Below are 24,362 nucleotides of genomic sequence, written 5' to 3'. Positions count from 1 at the left end.
GTGTATATAGTCAAGGATATGATACAAAAAATATTGAATGTGCAAATTTCCATCTTAAAATCTCAGACATCACAATCTTCAACGCCAATTTACATTTCCGATGGGCCTCAATTTTATGTGGGTATATATTTCTCAACTAAGTTTGTGGAAGGCACTTTGAGTAAACAATTCAAGTTTTTCATGACTACTGAAAACAAAATACAAAACGGGCAAAAAATCAACCAGATTCCTGCAATGTTGAATTCACAGAAAAGTTATAATGCTAACATTCACTTCAGAACAAGTGGAGTAAATTAATAGATGTAGAATAACAGATAGCTAGTTTGAATCTATAACACCTTAAGCTCTCAGACAGCTTTAATGCATTCTGTTTTCCAAGTACAATTTCTCAGGTAACTTGCAAACCTTAATCAAAGTAGCTGAAGCATAGATATCTGCCTCGACATTCCAACATTTTTAGAAAAAATAATCACTTTAACAATAATTACAAGATGAAGAATAAATTATCACTTTTCAGCCACCTCAAAATAAGCCCTGGCTGTCATATTTCCCTTTGGTGAAACATTCCCTTGGGGCTGCAGCTAAATTCTTGTAAATTGTGAAATATAAAAATAAAGATAAAGCTACATTACAATGCATTGATCTTATTTATTCACAATAAAAATCAGAACCAAATATGCAAGCTAAACCAGACTCGTCATTAACATTTACAAGCACTAGCTAACAATAAAATTATTAGTAAGCACACCCACCTAAAGTTACAATTTGAATCATTCAACATTATGAACCAGTGAGGCAGTGCGTATGATTCCCAAGGTTCTCTGTTAGGCACACTCGGCCCAATTTGTGCAGGTAGCCTGGCAATGGTACACTTATGGACATTTATGATAACCTCCACCAAGAGAAGCAGCACTTCTTCCAATTGCTCCAACTGTATATAAAATATTTAAGTATAATTACAATTAGCATTAAAATAAAAAATGAATGAATAATCAAGAATTCTATAGACAAATGAAGGTTGGAGAACAGGCAAATCCACAACTTTCTGCTTCTTGAGTTGAGAGAATGAAAAGAAAAAAGAAATGAATGAACACCTAGAAAATTGAATGTGCAAATTCCATCAATGTTTGATTCAATTATATATGGTTTACACAGATAATTAGTGCCAAGACAGCTATGTAATTAGATCACCAATAAGAAAAGAAGCACAAAGGATAGAAAGCCACCAAGGAATTTTAAACTCAAACACAATTTTAAAAAAGTCTGCTGTGTTATGCAGTGTATACACAGAGAAGTGACTAAAATTGAACCAGAAAAGAAACTATCACCAGCAATAGATATTGTCTCAGGACCAGGCCATTTCAAAGAGAGATAACCTCTCAGTATCCTCAAAATTACTTGCATAAGCAAAATGTCATTTTCTTTTTCTTACTAGCATCCCATTTAACTCCTTGCCAGTGGCACTCCTATGTGGGCTTTTTAATGAAGTCTCCCCTTGTTCCTAACTACATCCTTGTTCCTTATAAAGTTTCAAAACTCTTGGGCCACTCACTCTTTTCTGGCCTAACAATACCTCTTCTCAGGGTGTTAGGAGCCTTGTTCTAAAAGCTAAAATCAGGAAACAAGCCAATGATCACATACACATCCTCACATATAGCTTTGGTTGATGGTTGTGGCCTATTAGACCAAATACTTGTGGCAATTGGTGATTGTGGCAAATGACAACTCGATGGGCCAATGCTTCCAGACGTTTGATTGGCGGATCATCCACTTCTAACCTACTGGTATAGTCAGTTTGCCAAATGCCCTCCCAAAGTAACTTTGCTAAACCGTCAGTCAACTAGTTAATCTAAGAAATTTGGGTGTGAAATTTGTATCTTATTAATTGGTATTTAATCTTAAATTTAACACACTTCCTATGAAAAGGAGCCAATTTTCAAGATGATTGACAAGAATCATAAGTTCTGGACCATGCAGTGTCAAGCCTAGCTGCACAACATTATGCTAGGCCATTCAATTTGCATGATCCAACAAAGATGTGCACAAGCCCATGTAGAAGCATGCGTTGCTGTGCAAAGATTTTGCACATGATCTCTATTGCCTTACGGATAAGCAATTGATAGGACCCCGATATAGAAGAAACTGGACTGAAATGTATATGGAAATACTCGTAATACTCAAAGGAAGAAGCCTCTGTTACAGGATTTAAGCAGATACTGCTACTACAATAGCAATGGAATGGAGCTAAGCTCCTTACAAGATAGAAAATAGATAATATATGATCACAGAAATGGTAAATACCTGACTGAGAGGACCAGCTCATCTACTCAATCTAACCTGACCACCGAGACCCTTAACAAATTTTGTCATACCCCTTTCAGTTACTTCCCCCTCCTCCTCCATTTAACCATTTCTCTCTCTCATTCCAGGATTCATGAATCTCCCTCCTCCATTCTCCTTCCACCAGCTGGCTGTTCTGTTACTTTCTCTCTCTTCCTTTTCTTTCTGCTGTTGCCACTCTTTTCTTCATTCTCTCATATACCAACATGGCCTGCTCTAGTGTACCCAGATTTGGAGTTAGGATCAGCTCCTACTTTGTCCAAAACTTTCTCCAAAGCAGTATCTACTTGCACTGCTTCTTGCACTTTATCTGCATCCTATGTATTGTCCTAGTTAGTGCCATTAATTCCCATTCCTCTACAAGATACGACATCTGCAGCTTGGTTTGTTTTTCCCCATTTATACACTACCAAAGCAATAGCCAAGAAATTTTGGCTAATCAATCTTGCTGGTTGGGTTTTGATAATATGCTAATCTAGTAAGTATAAAGGGTTCTTCTGATCATTACAAAGAAGTTATCAATCCCAAATAGCAGTGAAGAGTGGCCTACCCAAAAACTGCTATATCATGATAGCAGATAGTGGATGGCTGCTACACTAAAGATTATATGTACAAGATAAATAATTTATAATTTACACTACACAAATAGGTGTATAAAAAGAAAAAAAATCCAAAATTAAAGATATATTTGTAATTAATAATCAAACAATCATAGTTGTGACACTGTGGCTACTTGTATACCAGATTATTAACTTTTATATTTAAAATTTAAACTCAATTTGGAAGGGAAATTTTTTAAGGCATTTATAACTTTGAATTTTTATTATATGATACACTGCCCTATTTTTATTTTCATGAAAATTCAGAAATTATGAGCCGCAATTTAAATCTCCATACACAACTATTGCAAAAGAAATACAATAACATTAAAGAAAGAGGTGATAAGCATACACATATAACCAGTATAATATCCACATATAGCATTCATAGACCAACTTCTAAACGGTCACAAGAAACCAGCCTCTATAGTAGGTCATATACCAAGCCAAAAAGACATAGTGTCCTCCAAACAATAAGCAATGAGGGAAACTTTATTAAAAAGAGATATATTTCACAAAATATTTACAAGGCACAAAAGGACACAACCTATATAATACTAATATTTATTAAGCACGAGAGAAACACAATGAAAAGTCTAAATGAGGTGAACGTGCCTAGAAATCACAGTAGAAGGATGTCCAAGAAAGAGCATGCAGGTGATTTGGAAGGGCACTAATCCTCAGTAGACAAAAAACTGATAGTTGGATTGGGTCCATCTCTGGTGTGCCTGGACCCACATGCATCCAGATGGGGATCACTCCACCATACGCACTAAATTGTTCAGGGTCTATAATAGAATACAAGTATAACAGGACAAGCAAAAACATGGATGCAATGAGAATACATCCATTTTCTGAGTAGGACAGGTTTATAGCAAGTTTCCATGCAAGTTAAGCATTTTATAAAAATATAGCAATTATAAGTTCCAAACAGCACACACATAATGTTAAATGTAGCAGCCCATTATCATTTTAACAAAATTACAGCATATAATTATATAACACAAATCAGCAGTCAGCACATAAAATTGCTCCACTTATCAAGCCAAAATCTACTTAAATTTTCAGGTACAACATTTAGCAACAGTTTGGATGACTTTGACTGACAACTATATCACTGAAAGTACATTGTGATGGATAAAATGTCAACACGCACCTGGACTGTTCATTACTTGTATGAGCTACTGCCAACATTTCAATCGAGCAAATGCAGCTTTCTTTTTCCAGAACTTCATGATGTCTAAAGCCATAGGCACAATGTGGAATTTATTAAGGAAGACTACCCTTTTTTACTTTCCAACCAATCTTGATAAAACTTAAATGCTCTAACTGGTTCCTCCAATTTGCAGTACTTATTAAAAATAATCTGAACTGGAACATGATCATTCAACAAACCAGATTTTAGTATTTTGGCATAGAGCTCTTCTGCCTCTTTCATCTTACCTCTAATACAGAACCCCCTAACAAGTTCAGTATAAGTTATTAAATCTGGTTCATACCCCCTCTGCACCATCTCATTATGTAATTGAAGAGCAAAATCAGGCCGTCCTATATTACAAGCAGCACCTATCAACAAATTATAGGTAACCACATCAGGAAAGAGACATTTTGAAATCATCTCTTCCTTCAGAGATCAAGCACCATGGAAATTTCCACTCTTAACCTGTGCAAGAATTAAAGCATTATAAGTAAATACATTAGGGCAAACACCAAAATCCAGCATCTGATCTCTTGTAAAAAATGCATTACTAAGATCATTATATCTCCCGTACAAGTCATTATTAGGTTCCATATTAAAGGTTTGGGCACCATTAAATTGCTCAACATACACCAAAGCAAGTTTTTTGCTCTAACAATCTCTCCGTCAAAACAAAAGCCTCGAATCACAATCTGGTATGTAATTTGGTCAGGCATAATTCCCATATTAGACATAACTCCAATGGTATAGCAAGCCTCACTAATTTTTCCTTCCTTGCAAAGAGCACCAATAAGAATATTATAAGTAAAAGCATCAGGAAGTAAACTGTAAACCTTTCTTAAACATCTCACATGCATATCCATATGCAAGGTTCATTAGTTGACTCTTGCAAAATCCATTGATAAGAACATTATAAGCTACAACATCAACTTTTGTACAATTTTGAAGCATCTGATTCCAAAGATTGAGAGCCTGAATAATTGCTCCATTCTTAAAGTAGCTATCCATAAATATAGAAGAGGTAACTAAATCAGGTATACCTTTCTCGTCGTCATCCTTTAATATTTCTACAAGCATGCTTTTAGCTTCCATCAGAAGACCTTTCTCACACAGTGCACACACCAGTATGCTACAAGTAACCCTGTTTGGCAGAATCCCAGCATAGGCCATGGTGGAGAACAGATACAAAGCCCTATCCACGCCATTAACAGCGCAATAGCCCTTAATTAAAGTGTTATAAGTGGCACAGTTGGGACAAGGACCAAATTCTAGCATCTCTCGAACAACCAAATCCGCCTTGTCCGGAAGACCAATTTTGCAAAGCCCATTTACAATATGGCTGTGGGTAAACACATCAGGAACAACACCTTTCTGCACCATTTTCCCCTGAAGCCAAACAGCTGCTTCCAACTTACCATCTAAGCACAAACGCCTAATAGTAGCTGTATCTTCAGCATACTTGGATTCACATGCATATCCTATAGTTAGACCTGTCTTTACCAAACATAGGTTCTCGCTGCAACATTTAACCCAAAAGTCACTCATTCGAATCCCTTGCATCTTTTTGCTAACGTACACAAAAAACAGGCATACATATATGGGGATATAGCTAGCGACAAAGCCATTTTTACATGATAGGAACAAATCTAGGCCATACAACCATACATGGATGTCAAGATTAGAAGCTTTTTAAAATCACACTTCAAAAATTCACGTGACCTCTAAAAAACTCATGATTTGTGTGTGTTTAGGGTTCATTTGGAAGAGCTATTTACCGATTATTTAGACTTATGACATAAACACTTGTGTAAGTGTTTGAAAGAGCCAGTGGAAAACAAATATGATAAGTCTGTAAGCTGTTTTCAGACAAATTCAATATTTTCTCTAGGATAACTTACAAAAATAAATTACAATATACCTGAAAATAGTTTAACCATGCTTCCTATTTGATTATAAAAACAACTTATGCCCTGTATGGATAAACTATAGGAAAAGAAAATAAGAAGATAAAATGCAATAAGTTTCTCTCATAAGTTAAAATTAGCTTATGTATAAGCCGATTCATAGAAGTTCTCCAAAATTTGATCTTAACTTACATATCAGCTAACTTTAACTTTAGAGAGAAGTTTAATTCATTCTACTTCTTTTCTCTTCTTCTACGAGTACTTACTGAGAAGTTCATCCAAATGGACCTTTTACATATGTACTTACATGATAAGCACTTACTCAATAAGTGCTTAATTAAGTTGTTCATTCCAGATGCATCCTTAATCTTGATCATTCATAATAATATCTAACAGTCAATAACTCAATATTTATTCTTACTCCCATATCCAAGGTTTTAAAAAATGGTCCGCGCAACATCAAGATTTTTAACTGTCCGCGACCGTAATTGAGACCACATCGGTCGCATTTGTCCGTGATATCAACAAACATGACGAAACCACAATAGGACCTCAATTGATAATTGAAACATTGCTCATATCATATATGCATGCCACTATGGTAATTCAATTCAACCTACATATCACTTAAAAGTTCGAACTAAATTCTTCGAATTAGATAAAATCGGAGCTAACCTCATCATCTTAAGACGCTCTAAACTGTCCTTAAGCAGAGTATCCAGCGCATTGAAAACGGCGTGCCGTCCATTCCCGTCGGCGCCAAAACTGTCGTCGTTTGACAAACAATCTTCCGCGTTTACTCCGCACTTCTTCTTAGTGGCCGAATCCACTTCACGGAAAATCCTGCAGCAACCAGAAACAGCGTCCTCTTGAGAAAATCGAAAGAAAGAGACAAATTAAAATGAAATGTTATGGCCTTATGGGTGTGACCCAATTTAGGAGTGTGACTATTGATTTCTATGGCTCAATAGTAATTATCAAAATACTTTTATTATGTGCTTGGAGGGAGAATTTCAAAATTCTAAAGAATTTGAAATGTTCAAATTTAGAATATTTTTATTTAATTTTTTTTATTTTGTAAATGATTTATTTAGATAAATCAATTTAAATTTATGAAATTTGAAATTTTTAGTTTGAATGGAACAATTCAATTCTTCCATATATAAAATTTTATTTTTAAATTCATAATATTAAATTTACTGAAACTAATATTGGCTATTTTTTTTAATATTAATAATTAAAAAAAAATCTTAAATATTTAACAATTCAATAATAATTTTAATGTTACAGAATATTTATAATAAATTCAAATATTTAATCATTCATAAATGTTTTTAACATTAGATAATATTTTAAAATTATTGAGTATTATTTAATCTTCCTTTAAATATATGAAAAACATACAAATTTTCAAGAGTGGAAAGATTTAGAAATTTATTTTCTTAAATTGTGACAAAAAAATGGACTTACTTTTTATTATATTCATCAATCAAAATGAAAATCATATATTGATTTTTCGAATCACAACCAAACATGTCCATTATAGTAGATTCTAACTCAAATTCACACTTTATAAAAGACATGTCATTATTGGCAAGAGTTTTGATATAATTATATATTAGTAATAAATTAAAATTTTCATAACACATCACATACCATTTAACACTATAAATAGAGGTCATATTGTCAAAATGAACATCGTATGTGTTAAGTACAAATTAAAATTAAATGAATATGAGTTCAATACAACAAAGTTTTTAGAGATAGACTTAGTCATAGACTCAAACACTCAATTGTCAAGTATATAATGGAGCATCCTTGAAAACATTGCATATTTTGGATTAATTTACACAATTGAACACAACAAAATGACATATATATTTGGAAACCATGCTAGTTACACCACCAAATGTGGTTTAGTTGACCACCATGAGAATCAAATTATATTTAAAGTTGTTTATTGACCACTGAACATGAAGAATGTTTCCTATACACTGTCACAATGAAAAATAATAAATGAATCAAACTTTGAATCAACTACAAGGATCATTTTCTAATAAAAAGAATGCAATCCGAATTTCAAACTAGCATGTCCAAAGAAAATCAAACTTCTTATCCTTGAATATTAACCATTCCTAAAGCCTAATGAAAGAAAGCCAAACAAGGTTATACTAAATAAGATTAAAAACAACGTTATATTAAATAAGATTAAGGTTATACTAAATAAGATTAAAAATTAAGTTATATTAAACAAGATTAAAAATAATAACAAGCTATACTAAACAAGATTAAGAATAATAACAAGTTATACCAAATAGGATTAAAAATAATAAAATTATAAAATCATAACAAGATATACTCAACGATGGAAACTGTGTGGGGTTGTCATTGACAAACAGGAATAATGCAATTACAAGACTCAAAAACCATTGACAAACAGGAATAATGCAATTACAAGACTCAAAAACCAGAAAGTTCTGATACTACTACAAGTCTAAAACAATCATATAACATTAAATGTAGGAGTAAATTAGGTTACGTATTCACCAAGAAAAAAAAATTGTGTCAATATGCTAAGATGACATAAAGTGCCAACCATTAAACTCATATATAACTAGTGGAATGCCCGTGCGATGCACGGGGCGGCGACATTTTACTGTAAGTGGCACAAATACTATTAGTCAGGATCATGTTTGTATATAACATAGAGATTGTTTGTAAAAAGAAAAACTGCAAACTATTATAAATGATAAAAAGTGCAGTAAAACCCACGAAAGGGAGGCTACTCTGTATCATGTCTTTTGTGATATCAGTTGTAAAAATGTATTTTCTAGTTGATATAAAAGGGTCTTTTATTCTTCAATACCTTTATTCTTCAATAGCCTATCCCAACTCTTCCATGGGCAAAGCGTCGTAACCTTCAGCACTGTCGTTAGATTGTCCTAAAAATCAAACCACAAATAATTAGACAAAAAAAGGGAAAAATCCGACAATTAGAAAGTGACATGTGGCTTGGTGGTTGTGAAAATAAATAAATAAATAAATAAATTTTAAAAAGGGAGGAATTGCAACAACCGGCACAAAGAAGAGAGAAGGGCCTTCTAAAACACAAACCTTCAGAAAAGGATGAAGCCTTGCACGTGGACTGAAGTGAGCAAAGAAGGTAGATGGTTTATTATTTTTTTATTGGACAGGTGTCAACAGGACAGAGAATACTTTAATCTAGAAATTAAAATTAATAGAAGGCGAATGAAAGAACATTTGGGATGCACATGACTGCAATCAGATATTAGTTGTGTCAGGCCATGCTTTCAAATTGTTAGTTGCAAATTTTTTCTTCTTTTTGATTGAATCCCGTCCAGCATAAATTAAAGAAAGCAATACACACAAAAATTACAGGGCATAAACCTTTCGTCCACGTTAAATCTATAATTAAAATTCACATAACATTACATATGGCAACTGAAATTTTATAACATTAATAAAAATATGAGAAGAAGGCGCATAAAAGGATCGTTGGGGTGTACCTGCCTACAATCATGTATCAGGAGTGTCAGACCGTACCTTCAAATTGTTGATTGCATTTTTTTTCCTTCTTTTTGATTGATTCTTGTCCACTATAAATTAAAGAAAGTAATACACACAAAATTGACAGAGCATAAACCTTTTGGCCATGTCTAAAACCATTTAAATTCATAAAACATAACAGTTGATAAACGAAATCTTATAACATTAACAAAAAAACACGAGAAGAAGGTAGAAAGAAGAATCTTGGGATGGAAATGACTATAATTAGATATTAAGAGTGTCTCGTGCCTTGAAAATGTTGGCTACATTTTATTTCCTTTTCTTTGGTTGGTTCTAGGAGAAGGTACATAAAATAACCTTGTGAGATTGATTGTGAAGTACCTACTAATTAGGAATAAGTAAACACCTAAGTTGTTATTACTTACATATTTAAACAAAATATGGTTGTTAATTTGATTAAGAACCTATAAATTTGAAATGAAAAACAAACAAAAATCTGAACTAAATATGCTTATTAATTACACTTTTATAAATCGGCAATGATAACGGCAAAAATATATACAAAACTGAACCTGACTTTAATAATATATTAAAATTGATATGGTTATATTTAAAATTGATTGTTAAGAACCAATTTATTAGGAATAACTCAACGTCTAAATTAGGAATATCCTAACAGAATATAATTATTAATTTGAAAATCATGATTATTTTCATATACTAACAGAATATTTAAATTTGATTGTTAAGTACGGATTATTGGAAATGTGTTTTAAATTAGGCTAATGTTTTGTTTAATTCATAAATCCATAAAATTGATTGTTAAGTTGCCACTAATTGGGGATAACTGAGTGTCGAAATTAATTTTTAAGATTAATAATGTAATATTTAAGTTTTTTTGTTGAGTTACAGAAGATTATGATTAAACTTTAATATTTGTATATGATTACAGGACACAACTTTAATGCTCTTTGTAATTTAAAATTAAAAAACTATTCTAGCAATTTGAATGTAAAAAAATATGTAGCTTAAATTAATTTAAACATATAGCATTTTAATAGTTAAAAATTGCTAAATTTAAATGCAATTTTGTTTTTTTAATTTTATTTAATCTACAATTTGATCTCTTTATTTTATAATTAAAACATTTGATTGTTCTATTTTTTTAAATTCACAACTATGATCTCTTTATTGCAAAATATAAATATTTGGTTTTTATATTTTTAAAAATCCACAATTTTTGTTTAATCTTCAATTTTTTGTATATTTTATTTCCTTTTTTTTTACTCTGTGCTGTTGTTTTCCAAATACAGGACGGGAATGAGAGAATCCATTGCTTATGTTACTATTGGCTTTCTCATTTAGTGAAGAAAGGTAATTTTGTGGGGAACGAAAATGCAAAACAGAAAATGTTAGGAAAAAACAAAAAACTTTTCCCTGTAACTTAAAAAAACTAAAATGATCAATAATTAGAAGCAAAAATATCGAAAATAGAACATGGATATTACATGGTCTGTAAAACATAAGCATTGGAATAGGCAGCAAATAAATATGAGATGAGTATAGCAGGGAATGTGTAAGATGAGCATAGTAGACAACAATATCCCTCCATCAACAATGTTTAGTTTACTAAACAACAAATTCGTAGTACAACAGTTATAAATTACTAATATAGCATATTAAATAAAATAGACTCATTTCATTCAAATTCAAACCATGAAAACTCAAAACTCATTGATACATTCCTTAACAATGTCATATGACAAAACAAAATCTGAAAGCCAAAATTTATGTGGAATACATCTCAACTGCATCAGAAATATACTCCATGCGTAGGATGTTTAACTCTGGCAGAAAACAAAATAAAAATGTTTTTATGAACCAATACTGATGAGTAAAAGAGAAATAAAATTTAAGCTAATGTGTAAAATAAAAAAGATTAAACATTTATAATATATCTGATGTTCAAAGTCAAATAAGTAAATAAGAAAGAGACCATGTAATTGACAAAATGTTCATAAAAGACAAAAAGATAGAAAAATCAAAGTATATAAGCTAACTCTAATACTCCCAATTCTTTCTCCGGCGGATGACAATTTCCCATATTTTATCAATGGTCCTATAATAGAAGGAGACTTTATCACTGTGGGAGAAATCATTATCTGCAAGGAATTGATACCATGGTTGGACAACATATTTGCGGCCAACTCCACCATCAACCACCACAACATTCCACTATAATGGAGGTCCAAATCTTCTAAGAATGGTCATGTGTTGACCGCAGGAATTTACATGTGTCATGGCACAATTGGGGAGTCTCTGCATGGGAAAAAAACAGCATGATATATAAGCATGAATTAATAAGCAACATTGAAGAGGTTTTCATTGTTACCAGTGGTCCTGATGCACCAAGAATTGATTGTGTGATTTCAAGTGTCCAAATATGTTGTCTTGACATAACTTCTAGCCTTCCGCAAGTCTGGCATTCCAGTGAGGGAACGAAATAAAGATCAAACATGGATTTGTTGTTGCATGCCAAGAATTTAATGATCACAAATTCGTAAATTGATAAATCTTTTCTGAATTCTTTCAGCCCTTCCGCAAAGTAGACTTTTGCCCGATGCTGCCTTAGCCTGATTTGGTATATTGTTCCATCATATCTAAAGTTGACAAACTCAGGGTATTCTGGTGCCCATTGTTGGTGGTAAAAAGAGGGCACTTCTATAATGTCCAGCAAAGCAAATATGAAACAACATGAAGAATAAAAACAATTAGTATGTAACATTACCATATCATTGTGGAATACTGCAGTGAACTGTAGGATTAATGGATTAGTGTGAGTTGGATATTCAATCTGCAGTGAGAGGAAATGCAAAAATGAAAATCAAGTATGGCACTGAAATAGGAACGTCTAAAATATGTGGAGAATGACAACAACATATTAAAATGAAAAAAAAGTTGTATGTACATTGTTTGTGACATAAAGGTTTCATTTTGCAGCATTCTTACTACTGTAAATGTGCCTTTAATCTTTTGGATCAAACTTTCAGGGTGATACTCATGCCAAACTTAAAAGGATGCTGACATAAAGTATCTTTCGACTGGAATGTAGATTAACAATCAAATAACAAAGGAAATTGTGTATTCGTTGTCTGCTGGTAAAAAATAAACAAAACAATTTTTATAACAGTTGACAATATTAATGAGTCAAAATATATTTGTGCATGCATTCAAAACATAAAGGAAGAAAGAAGGCTTGGTTCCATAGCTAGATCAGAATAGCAGGAGACAAAGAAAAGGTAGGTATGACAAAGGTCACACATTTTTTCAGTCTGAACAGTCTTTCAGTCGAAAGCAATATACATAAAAACCAAATAAAAAATATAAATAACAAAAAAAACAATTACATGCAAGGGGCCGAGAATGAAAAGGAAGTAAAATACAAAACAAAAAGCTAAGCCAACACGAAGCAAAACAAAAACCCATGTGAATGGAGTGAAAGAGTGAATGGAGTGAGAACGGGAATAGAAGAGAATAAGAAATGGAAAAAACGCAGGAGAGAAAAAGTGAACGAAGTAGAAATGGAAAAAACCCAGGAAAACAGAGAATGAAAAATGTTCAAAATATTTTGAGAAAGTAAGTGAGTAACTGGTTTCACATGCACCTTGCTTGTAGTTGTTGATGAATCAGAACTGGTACTTGTCTTGGTTGAGTCAGTCGATAACTCTGAAGGCATTCTTTGAGCTGTTTCAGTATTTTTTGTTCAAGGAATGAACATTGAATATCTGCTGAAGAAGTGGACTGTGAAGAATAAATGTTGAAGTGACACAGTGGTTGGTGAAAATGTGTAAGGGGCAGAATATGGAGAGGTTTGAGAATTGTGGAGCATTCAATGCAGTATGGCAAGATTGAAGGTGGAAAGTCATCTGAATCATTGTGACTATTTTTTTTTTTGTTTACTGAATGTCCACAACCAATATTGATATTTATAAAAATGCAGTGAAACAAATATATGAGCAAAAAATAATCAGCATGTATTTAATATGACAGGTGTTAACAAAGTAATTATGTTACATATTATATATTATATATATAATAAAATAAATAAATAATCTAAGAAGGCTAATTTTTTGGTATGAAGCAAAGATTTTTTACCAAATTAGATGGTTTTTAATAACTAATTCAAATAAATAATTATGTAATGTGATGGTGGAAGCAGACATAAAAATCACAAATTTGGTTTTAAAAATCGCAACCTTAGATGTTTAAAAAGCGTAGAAGAAAGGCCCAAGCTTATGGGCTGTAAAAAACCATTTTTTAAAAATTAACCAATGATACAGATATAAACCAAAAATGCAAGGCAAGGTGTAGAAGCTCCAACAGCATTTCCTTTTTGTAATTAATTAATAATTCATTTATTTCCCAAAAAAATCCCTCCTCGGTGTCAGCTGTTGCAACTACGTTTTCCCTTGTCTCCTCTTTATCTCTCTCATCAAATTACGTTACCACTTTTTTTTTCTGATATTTCTCTTCTTTCTTTGTGTCTGTCACAACCTTTTCTCTCTTTAGAAAAAAATGAGGAGTGAGAGAAAGGGATCAGAAGAGAATGAGAATGGGAAAGGGTGAACGGAGTGAGAATGAGAATGGAATGGCAATGGGAAAAGAAGAGATGGAAAAACCCAGGCAGGACACGTGAAGGGAGGGGCAAAATAATGGGAAGAGGAAAAGAAATAAAGGCAAACACGGGCAGGACACATGGATTGAAACGGGAAAAATCATAAAACCCAAAAAAAGACAAAAGCCAAAACTTTTGATGAATATGAAAATTTTTAATCATAAACCAAAAAAAATCAAACCTGCACTCGTGGATTTTCCAGATAAAAACTGCACCTGTAGTGTGTTCTTTTACCAAATGTGCATGCAATAGAGGCAAACTAAAAACATTTAAGCTTTTGCACGGTAAAAAAATAAAGAAACAAAGAAAACGTAGACAACAAAAACAAATCAAAATTAGACAAAAAGAAACAGGAAAAAAATAAATAAAAATGGAACCTTTAATAAAAAATGTTAATGTTAATAAATTGACAATGATTACGATAAAAACAAATAGAAAATTAAAGCTGATTTAAATAATATGGTAAAATTGATAGTGTAATATTTGGAAAAAACCTTTCCATTAATAGGTACTTGCCAATTAATTTTGTCCAATAAAAAATAATAAACTCTCCCATCCTTCTTTTCTCACTTCAACCCACGTGTCCTACAATGCCATTTTTTAATTTTTTTTTTTTTGCTCAATGCTCACACCTTCCTCACATGCTAATGTTTTTTTCCAATACCACCAAGCCACACGTGTCGCTTTCTATTTGTTGGATTTCACTGCATCATTTAATTCCCCTTAATTCCAGAACTTTCTTCTCTCTCCTCCATCTCTTTTGCCTCCGTCAAGATTTTCTTATCAATCAGCTTTAAATATTATATTGTCCATTTGGTAAAATTGATAGTGTAATATATGAAAAAATCCTTTCCATTAATAGGTACTTGCCAATTAATTTTTGTCAATTAATTTTAAACATTCTGTTGGAGTATGAAAATGGTCATGATCTTCAAATTAATGAAACTATTCCGTTAGGATATGAAGATAATCCTAATATTATGTTACTTAACAATCAGTTTTAAATATTATGCTGTCAATTTGGTAAAATTGATAGTGTAATATTTGAAAAAACCCTTTCCATTGATAGGAACTCGCCAATTAATTTTTGAAAATTAATTTTAAATATTTTGTTGAAGTATGAAAATGGTCATGATCTTCAAATTAACGAGACTATTCCGTTAAGATATGAAGATAATCTTAATATTATGTTACTTAACAATCAGCTTTAAATATTATACTGCCAATTTAAAAATGAAACAAAAACGTTAGGAAAATTGAAAAAAAACCTTTCCATTAATAGGTACTTGCCAATTAATTTTTGCCAATCAATTTTAAATATTTTGTTGGAGTATGAAAATGGTCATGATCTTCAAATTAATGAGACTATTCCATTAGGATATGAAGATAATCATAATATTATGTTACTTAGTGTAATATTTGGAAAAAACCTTTCCATTAATAGGTACTTGACCATTAATTCTTGCCAATTAATTTTGTCCAATAAAAAATAATAAACTCTCCGATCCTTCTTTTCTCACTTCAACCCATGTGTCCTACAATGTCATTTTTTAATTTTATTTATTTATTATTATTATTTTGCTCAGTGCTCACACCTTCCTCACATGTTGAAGTTTTTTTCCAGTACCACCAAGCCACACGTGTTGCTTCTAATTTTCGGATTTCACCGCACCATTTAATTTCCCTTAATTCCAGAACTTTCTTCTCTCTCCTCCATCTCTTTTGCCTCTATCAAGATTCTCTTATCAATCAGCTTTAAATATTATACTGTCCATTTGGTAAAATTGATAGTGTAATATCTGAAAAAATCCTTTCCATTAATAGATACTTGCCATTTAATTTTTGTCAATTAATTTTAAACATTCTGTTGGAGTATGAAAATGGTCATGATCTTCAAATTAATGAGACTATTCCATTAGGATATGAAGATAATCCTAATATTATGTTACTTAACAATCAGTTTTAAATATTATATTGTCAATTTGGTAAAATTGATAGTGTAATATTTGGAAAAACCCTTTCCATTAATAGGAACTCGCCAATTAATTTTTGAAAATTAATTTTAAATATTCTGTTGAAGTATGAAAATGTTCATGATCTTCAAATTAATGAGACTATTCCGTTAAGATATGAAGATAATCTTAATATGTCAATTTAAAAATGAAACAAAAACGTTAGGAAAATTGAAAAAAACCTTTCCATTAATGGGTACTTGCCAATTAATTTTTGCCAATCAATTTTAAATATTTTGTTGGAGTATGAAAATGGTCATGATCTTCAAATTAATGAGACTATTCCATTAGGATATGAAGATAATCATAATATTATGTTACTTAACAATCAGCGGTAAATTACAATTTTAAACTATCAAAACAAAGCAACATAAAAATTTATTTATCAATCAAATCGGTCATCACCATTCCAATTTTGGTGCTTCCTGATTATTAGGTCTCATACACTTAAGTATATAAAAGCTAATTAATGCATAATATTTCACTTATGGACTTATGTTCAGTTTATGAAGATTGTTCGTGGAAGTAAATTACATGGAGTAATTAATGCAGCAACTCCATTGGGCTCCTTGTGAACATAAGTATTGAAGGTTTCCATAGGAAGGGGTACATAACCATTTTGATGTGTATCCACTCCTGCTGCAAGCTCGACATAATAGTTAAAAGAACCAATAACATCATCCTACATAATAAAGTCAGAGATAAAAATAGGGGAAAAAAAGGTAATGGTAATATCAGTGGTTGTTTTGTAGTGCGAGATCTAAGAAAACAAAATAAAGGGAGGAAACCCAAAGAAATGAAAGCTTTGTGAGAAACAAAGAAATAAAGAAAACATAGACAGAGAAATAAAAAAAACAAACGTGTTTGAGATAAAAATGAGATAAAAAAACGAACCTTTTTGGAGTTAAAAATGACAGCTTTAGTGTCTTCTTCCACCTTGTCTGCATACAATAGCGATTCATAAAAAATAATGAACATGCAGTGAGAAAAACAAAAATGGAACCAAAACGAAAATAGAAGTAAAACGAAATATGAAGAGGAATGGAGAGGAACGAAAATGGAAGATAGAGAAAAAAAAAAGAAACAAAGAAAATCAACTTATACACAGAGAAACAAAGAAAACAAATCTGTTTGAGATAAAAATGAGATAAAAATTGAAACTTGTTGGAGTAAAAAATGATAGCTATAGTGTCTTTTTCAACCTTGTTTGCATACAATACTGATTCATAAAAAACAATCAACATGCAGTGAGATAAACAAAAATGAAGCCAAAATGAAAATAAAAGTCAAATGGAATATAAAGAAAACGAACCTGTAGATAGAGAAACAAAGAAAAGAATCCTATTTGAGATAAAAATCAGATAAAAATCGAAGGTTTTTGGAGTTAGAAATGGAAACTTTAGTGTCTCCTTCCACCTTCTCTACATACAATAACAATTCAAAAAAACAATTAACTTGCAGTGAGATAAACAAAAATGGAACCAAAACAAAAATAGGAGTAAAACGGAATATGAAGAGGAATGAAGACGAACGAAAATGGAAGTTGGAGAAACAAAGAAACAAAGAAAACGGAATATGAAGGAAGATGAATGGAGAGGAGCGAAAAAGGAAGATGGAGAAACAAAGAAATAAAGAAAATGAACATGTAGACAGAGAAACAAAGGAGACAAACCTTTTGAGATTAAAATCGAAGCTTTTTGTAGTAAAAAATGGTAGTTTCAATGTCTTCTTCCACCTTCTCTGCATACAATAGCAATTCATTAAAAACAATGAACAGGCAATGAGATAAACGAAAATGGAACCAAAACAAAAATAGAAATAAAACAAAATATGAATATGAAAAGGAATGGAGAGGAACGAAAATGGAAGATGGAGAGGATGTAAAAAATCAGCAACAACTCTTTGTAGCAAAAATGACAGAAGATAATTTTTTTTAAAAAAACAAAAAAGAATTAGAAGAGAAACAAAAAGAAATCAGCAACAACTCTTGTAACAAAAATGGAAGAAGATAATTTTTTGAAAAAAGGAAATTACGAAAAAATGACACATTTGTTCTTCAACACAGAACTGTACTCATGTAGAAAACAAAATAAAGGCAGAACACCCAAAAAAATTTAAGCCTTTGTGTTTACGAACCTAAACCCATGAAGTTTTTGAGATAAAAATCGCAACTTTAATGTGTTTTTCCACCTTCTCTGCATACAACATGCCAAAAGAACACCAAAAAATTTAAACTTTTGTATTGGGAGAAGTCAGAAAACAAAATAAAGGTAGAACACCACAAAAAATTTAAGCTTTTGTGTCTGCGAACCTGCATTTTAAAAAACGAAAAAGAATTAGAAGAGAAACAAAAAGAAATCAGCAACAACTCTTGTAGCAAAAATGGCAGAAGATAAATTTTTTAAAAAAGGAAATTACGAAAAAAATGACACGTTTTTTGTTCAACGCAAAACCTGTACTCATGTAGAAAGCAAAATAAAGGTAGAACACCCAAAAAAATTTAAGCCTTTGTGTTTACGAACCTGAACCCATGAAGTTTTTGAGATAAAAATCACAATTTTAATGTGTTTTTCCACGTTGTCTGCATACAACATGTCAAAAGAACACAAAAAAATTTAAACTTTTGTATTGGGAGAAGTCAAAAAACAAAATAAAGGCAGAACACCACAAAAAATTTAAGCTTTTGTGTCTATGAACCTGCATTTAAAAAAACAAAAAAGAATTAGAAGAGAAACAAAAAGAAATCAGCAACAACTCTTGTAGCAAAAATGACAGGAAATAATTTTCTTTAAAAAAAACGAAAAAGAACAGTAACCTCAAGTCCTATTGTTCCAACCCTTGCATAGGCAAAGTGCCGTAACCTTCAACACCACCGTTAGCCTGTCCCAAAAATCAAACCACAAAAAATCAGACCACAAAAAATTAGGCAAAAAAAGGAAAAAAAATAGATAAAAATGGAACCTTTATTCTTCAATACCTTTATTCTTTAGTAGCCTATCCCAACTCTTCCATGAGCAAAGCCTCGTAACCTTCAGCACCGTCGTTAGACTGTCCTAAAAATCAAACCACAAAAAATTAAACAAAAAAGGGAAAAAATAGAATATTGACGTGAAACAAAATATGGACAGACGCAAAAGAATAAAGGAGGAGAAACAAAAACGGGATGAATGCAAAAGAATAAAGGAGGAGAAACAAAAACGGAGAAGAAAAAAAGGAGAAGTTGAGGAAGAGAAAAAAGGGGAAACTGAATATTGATAGAGAAGAAAAGAGAAGAAGTTGAGGAAGAGAAAGAGGGAGGGAGGGGGGGGGGGAAGAGAATCTGGACGGATGCAAGAGAAATGGAAGAGAGAGAAGAAAGTTCTGAAATTAAAGAGAATTAAATGGTGAGGTGAAATCCGGCAATTAGAAAGTGACATGTGGCTTGGTGGTTGTGGAAAAAAACTTGAGCATGTGAGGAGCCGTGTGAGCACTGAGCAAAATAAATAAAATAATAAAAAAAGAAGATAGTGAAGGGGCCACTGCATAGAGAAGATAGAGATTTTTTTTTAAATTAAAAAAAGTGTAAAAAATGACATTGCGACAGCTGGCACAAACAGGTGTCAACAGGACAAAGCTCAGGTAGTCAGGGGCTTGCTTGTATAATAGATAGAGATTCCTCCCCAAAAGGGCTAGAGATCATGCTTGGGTATAATTCAGATTTATATTCATTAAAAATTAATAGGAAGTACTTGGTTATTTTCAGTTACCATGTGTTTAGATGAGGGATTTAAAAATTTCTAAGAAATTTAAATACACAACACTTTAATTTTCTTGATTTAAATTCCTTTCATTTTGTTAATATTTTTTTTGGATGAGGCAATTCAATTTCTTGTATTTTATTTTTTTTGTTTGGGTAAAGTTATTCAATTTCAATGAAATTCAAATTTTCAATTTTAAATATTTATTTAAAAATTAAAATTTTAATATTGAATGAAAATAAATATGAGTCATTTTTAAATAGTTAAATATTTAAAATAAATTTAATGCTATACAATATTTAATAATCAAATTTTTAATATTTAATAATTAAATAATCAAAATAATTTTTTAAATGTCATTACAAAAATAAAAAACTATAGCCACAATATAATTTTACAAAATTATTTTTTTCTAAAAATCCATCCTTAGCATATTAATATATAGTAATCACTTTACTTTTCTAATAGGATCATCTCGTACGAACAACAACGCCACTGCTACTGCCACTTCCCGCTTCCGAAACGACGTTGTCGAACCCCACCACCCTACAACTAACACCACCGTTAAATCCCATGGAAGTATCTCTCGTGGTTCGGTGACAAGGCCCCAACCACTTGTTTTGCATGAACCGGTTCTTCCTCCACGGCGGAACCAGAAGCCCCCTGCTCCTAAAACACCTCCTCACGGTGTCACACGTAGTTGAAATGGTGTGTTTCAACTCCTCCGCGCCCCTGATGAACACGTCGGGGACGGTGGCCAGCGCCTTCAAGAATCGCTGTGTCGGGCGTGCGATCTCGAACTGTGCTCAGAAGTTAAGGTCCATGAACCTGGAATCAAAGAGCAGAGAGAGAGAGAGAGAGAGAGAGAGCATTATGGAGACTGGAGAGTACAAGTACCATGCCGAGAGTGAGGAGAGAGAGCGCTACAGGAGAGTGAAGAATTTTAATTTCTTTATGTTTAGTGAGAATTTGAAATTCTCTCAAATTAGTATATTAAAATACTTTATAAAAATGATAGCATTTTAATTACTTTCAAAATACCTCATCCAAACATATTAGATTATTAGAAGGCAATTTAATATCTCTGTTGAAATACTTTACCTGGTTAAATTTTCTCATCCAAACACAGTGCTATAGTAACTACAAACATAAAAAAAGGTCAATAAACAAAAAACAAAAAACATGAGAGGACCTTTCCAAGGTCTATACAAGGAACAAAAGGATCAAACTGGTCTCACTTATTACCTTGGCTTCTCCAATTCATTTTTTTAAACAGCCAAAAATGAATTTTATTAACGGTACCGGTGGTACCAAGACAATCAAGTGAACAATTACACAAGCTTACTAACCCCTGCATCTTCATGTTGTAAGTTTCCTCAATCTCTATGAATAACTTCTTATTTCTGTTTGTATACTTGGAACTTTTTCTTATCTTAATTGCAGTAGTTCAAAGTCAAATTAAAATGGCAACTTAACTCTATGATTAGGTAGGGTCAACATCACTTTAAAGTTACTCAAATAACATGCTACTATAAGTGAAACATTCCTTGATTTCAATCTTAATCTGATTTGCTTTTCCAGTTTCCAGAGTTTCTTCATGTGTTAGTCATGTATTTTTCTTAAATGTATTTATGTTTTAAAAGAAACATGGATTTAGCTTCAACATGAAAAAACTATTTTTGCAAAAGCTTATAAACAAATTGTAGTCCTTCCTTTTATGGCTCGCTTGAATTTTAATTCCTTTTGTTGTTGATGGTCAATATATTAGTTTTTGATGAACAAATTACCATGCACACATTCATTATCATGAACAAGAGTTGCAATGCTTTACAATGCACCCACTAGCACAACATCAATGAACTTTGTTTAGCATGGCCCTCAACAATAATCTACAACATTTATAAGCAAATCATATCTCCAAAGTCGGTTTATAGAATATCAACATGCACAAATGCAAAAGGGCTATAAATTGGAAACATTATTCTCCCTTAAATAACACATTATGGTACAAAGATATACAAATATGAGAGATGAAAAGAAAGAGACAAACAAAATCAAACATGAAATCAAAACTCAAACCCTAGATAAAATAATGAAACCAATAAAATTAAATAACAAAACACATTAACAAAAATCAAAGATAAGCTACGAATGTGTGAATGCATCGTGAGAGTGAGAGTGTAAACCATCGTGAGAGAAAGCAAGAGGTTGAACCACCGTGCAAGAGAGAGTGGGAATTCTGAACAACAGGGCGAGAGCATGAACTACTATGCGAGAGAAGGTGAGAATGCACTTTGAACCACCACCCGAGAGTAGAGCAAAGGTCACAGTGTTACTAGGGTTCCAAGCATGGAGTCGCAAGAAAGAGAGAGTGAGGGTCGAGCATGGAATTTCAAATTCTCTATTTTTTGGGAGTATTTTAAATTCCATTGATTTGGTACAATTAAATTGCCCATACAAAATACCAACATTTTAATTTCCTTTAAATGTTTTTCCAAACAAATAATTTCTCTCGAGAATTTTAATTTTCTATTAAAAATGAATCACCTAGTTGAAATGATGTATTCAAACGCACGGTTAAGCATTTCACCTTATCCTTTTCCACCTCACTACTCTCTCCTCCTTCCTTTTATTCTTTTATCTCTCTCTCTCTCTCTTTTTATTCATTCATTCATTCCTTTCCTTTTTTCCCCCCCTATCTTCACTCTTTGCACTCATGTTGTTGAAGGTATTTTTTGCGTTTTTGTAAACATAATGAAATCATGATTCCATTTTTTTGTGTTTTATGGTAACACAAGGGAATTATGATTCTGTTATGTTATATTTTTTGTTGCATAATAGAATAACGATTTCATTGTGCTGCTAATTTTCACCTGATGCAACACAGCGAAATCATGATTCCGTTGAGTAACAAAACTTGTTACATAATGGAATCGTTATTTCGTTGGGCTACAACTTATGCAACAACCCATTTTTTTTGGAAATAACCAATTTTTTTGTGTTGATTGTGTAGGTCAATGGATTGGAATACATATATATCTGATAAGGTTACAATGTCACTTGGATGGGGAAATATGAATGATGGAAACCAAGGTTTCCTTTACCAATCCTTCCTTTTATATGGAGCTAAGCCTAATGATATTGGTATGGAGAATGATGATGATGAAAATGTGGGTGGTGATGACACTAATATGCATTCGCAACCTAATTATCCTAACTTTTCTAGTTATTTCATGACTAATGGAGATATGGAAGCCTTATGTTTTGTTATTGTATAATTTTTTTCTATTGTTTTAGGTTTTTACAGAGTGCAATGATTTGTTAAATTAGGCTCGATGGCTAGGAAATGAGAACATATTTGTGATTGTGATTCAAAAGTCAGAAGTAAGTAAAAAATATATGTTATATTGGGTTGCAAAAGGGGGAAAAGAAGTACAAACAATACAAAGAAAAGTTAGTATGCAAGACCAAAAAATGTGGGTGTTCTTTTAAATTAAAAGGGAGGTTTATGAGAATCATAGGGTGGAGAGTTATTGTATAATGTGGTTTCCATAACCATAAAGTAATGAAAACACTACTTGGTCATTCATATGTTGGTTGTTTAAGCAGTGAAGAAAAACTATGGTTAACTAATTGACTAAAAACATGGTGAAGCCTGATCAAATTTTGTTGACAATCAAAGATCAAGACCAGACAAATGTCAGCACCATCAAAATCATATATAATGAATGTTAGAAATATCATTAAGAACAAATGGGACCAAGAATGGAAATATACCATCTGATGAAGTTGATAGAACACTTTGAATATAATTACTAGTTTAGACGGCTGGACGATGAAGATGTCGTTAGAGATATATTATGAGTACATCCAAATTCCATTAAACTCCTGAATTCATTTCCAACAATGTTGATTTTTGATACAACTTACAAGACAAACAAATATTGTCTTTTGCTATTGAAAATTGTTGGTATCACTTCAACAAACACGACTTTCATTGTTGCCTTTGCTTATTTAAGTTATGTGAGAACAAATAATTTTGAATGGGCTTTAAGTAAGGTGAAAGGATTGTTTGTGAAAGATGATGTGTTGCCTCAGGTTATTATTATCAGTGATAGGGATCTTGCCTTCATGAATGCATAGGAGACTCTGTTTCCACATTACAAATAATGTCAACACAAAATGCAAAATCCTTATGGATAAGGCTGAAGAGTTGCAAAATATCATGGATGTTTGAGAACTATTGATGCAATCTCCAAATGAAGAATCATATAATGAACACTTGAAAAGCTTTACAAACTGGTGCACACGTTATAAAGTATTTGTTGACTATGTCCAAAATACATGGTTGACACCTTTTAAGGAAAAG

General features: G+C 32.0%; 1 long non-coding RNA gene and 1 pseudogene across 2 annotated transcripts; both read right to left on the bottom strand.

The window, feature by feature from the left end:
* Positions 1-628: 628 nt before the first annotated feature.
* On the bottom strand, positions 629-6,928 carry LOC102669388 (pentatricopeptide repeat-containing protein At5g24830-like; annotated as a pseudogene).
* Positions 6,929-16,502: 9,574 nt separating this feature from the next.
* Positions 16,503-19,500, bottom strand: LOC100802472 (uncharacterized). 2 transcript variants are annotated; one of them, XR_005888662.1, is made up of 6 exons: positions 19,234-19,500; positions 18,779-19,136; positions 18,393-18,451; positions 17,929-17,996; positions 17,151-17,197; positions 16,503-16,938 (listed from the first exon to the last, which is right to left on the bottom strand). It is a non-coding gene; the product is annotated as an uncharacterized lncRNA (long non-coding RNA). The 2 variants fall into 2 exon arrangements; XR_005888661.1 differs by having other exon boundaries at positions 18,779-19,500.
* Between the last annotated feature and the right edge of the window lie 4,862 nt (positions 19,501-24,362).

Source organism: Glycine max, chromosome 15, assembly GCF_000004515.6.
Source record: "Glycine max cultivar Williams 82 chromosome 15, Glycine_max_v4.0, whole genome shotgun sequence".
In the NCBI taxonomy this organism is placed as follows: Eukaryota; Viridiplantae; Streptophyta; class Magnoliopsida; order Fabales; family Fabaceae; genus Glycine; species Glycine max.
Note: the sequence above shows the minus strand (reverse complement) of the source record. Positions and strands in the feature narration are given on the sequence as shown.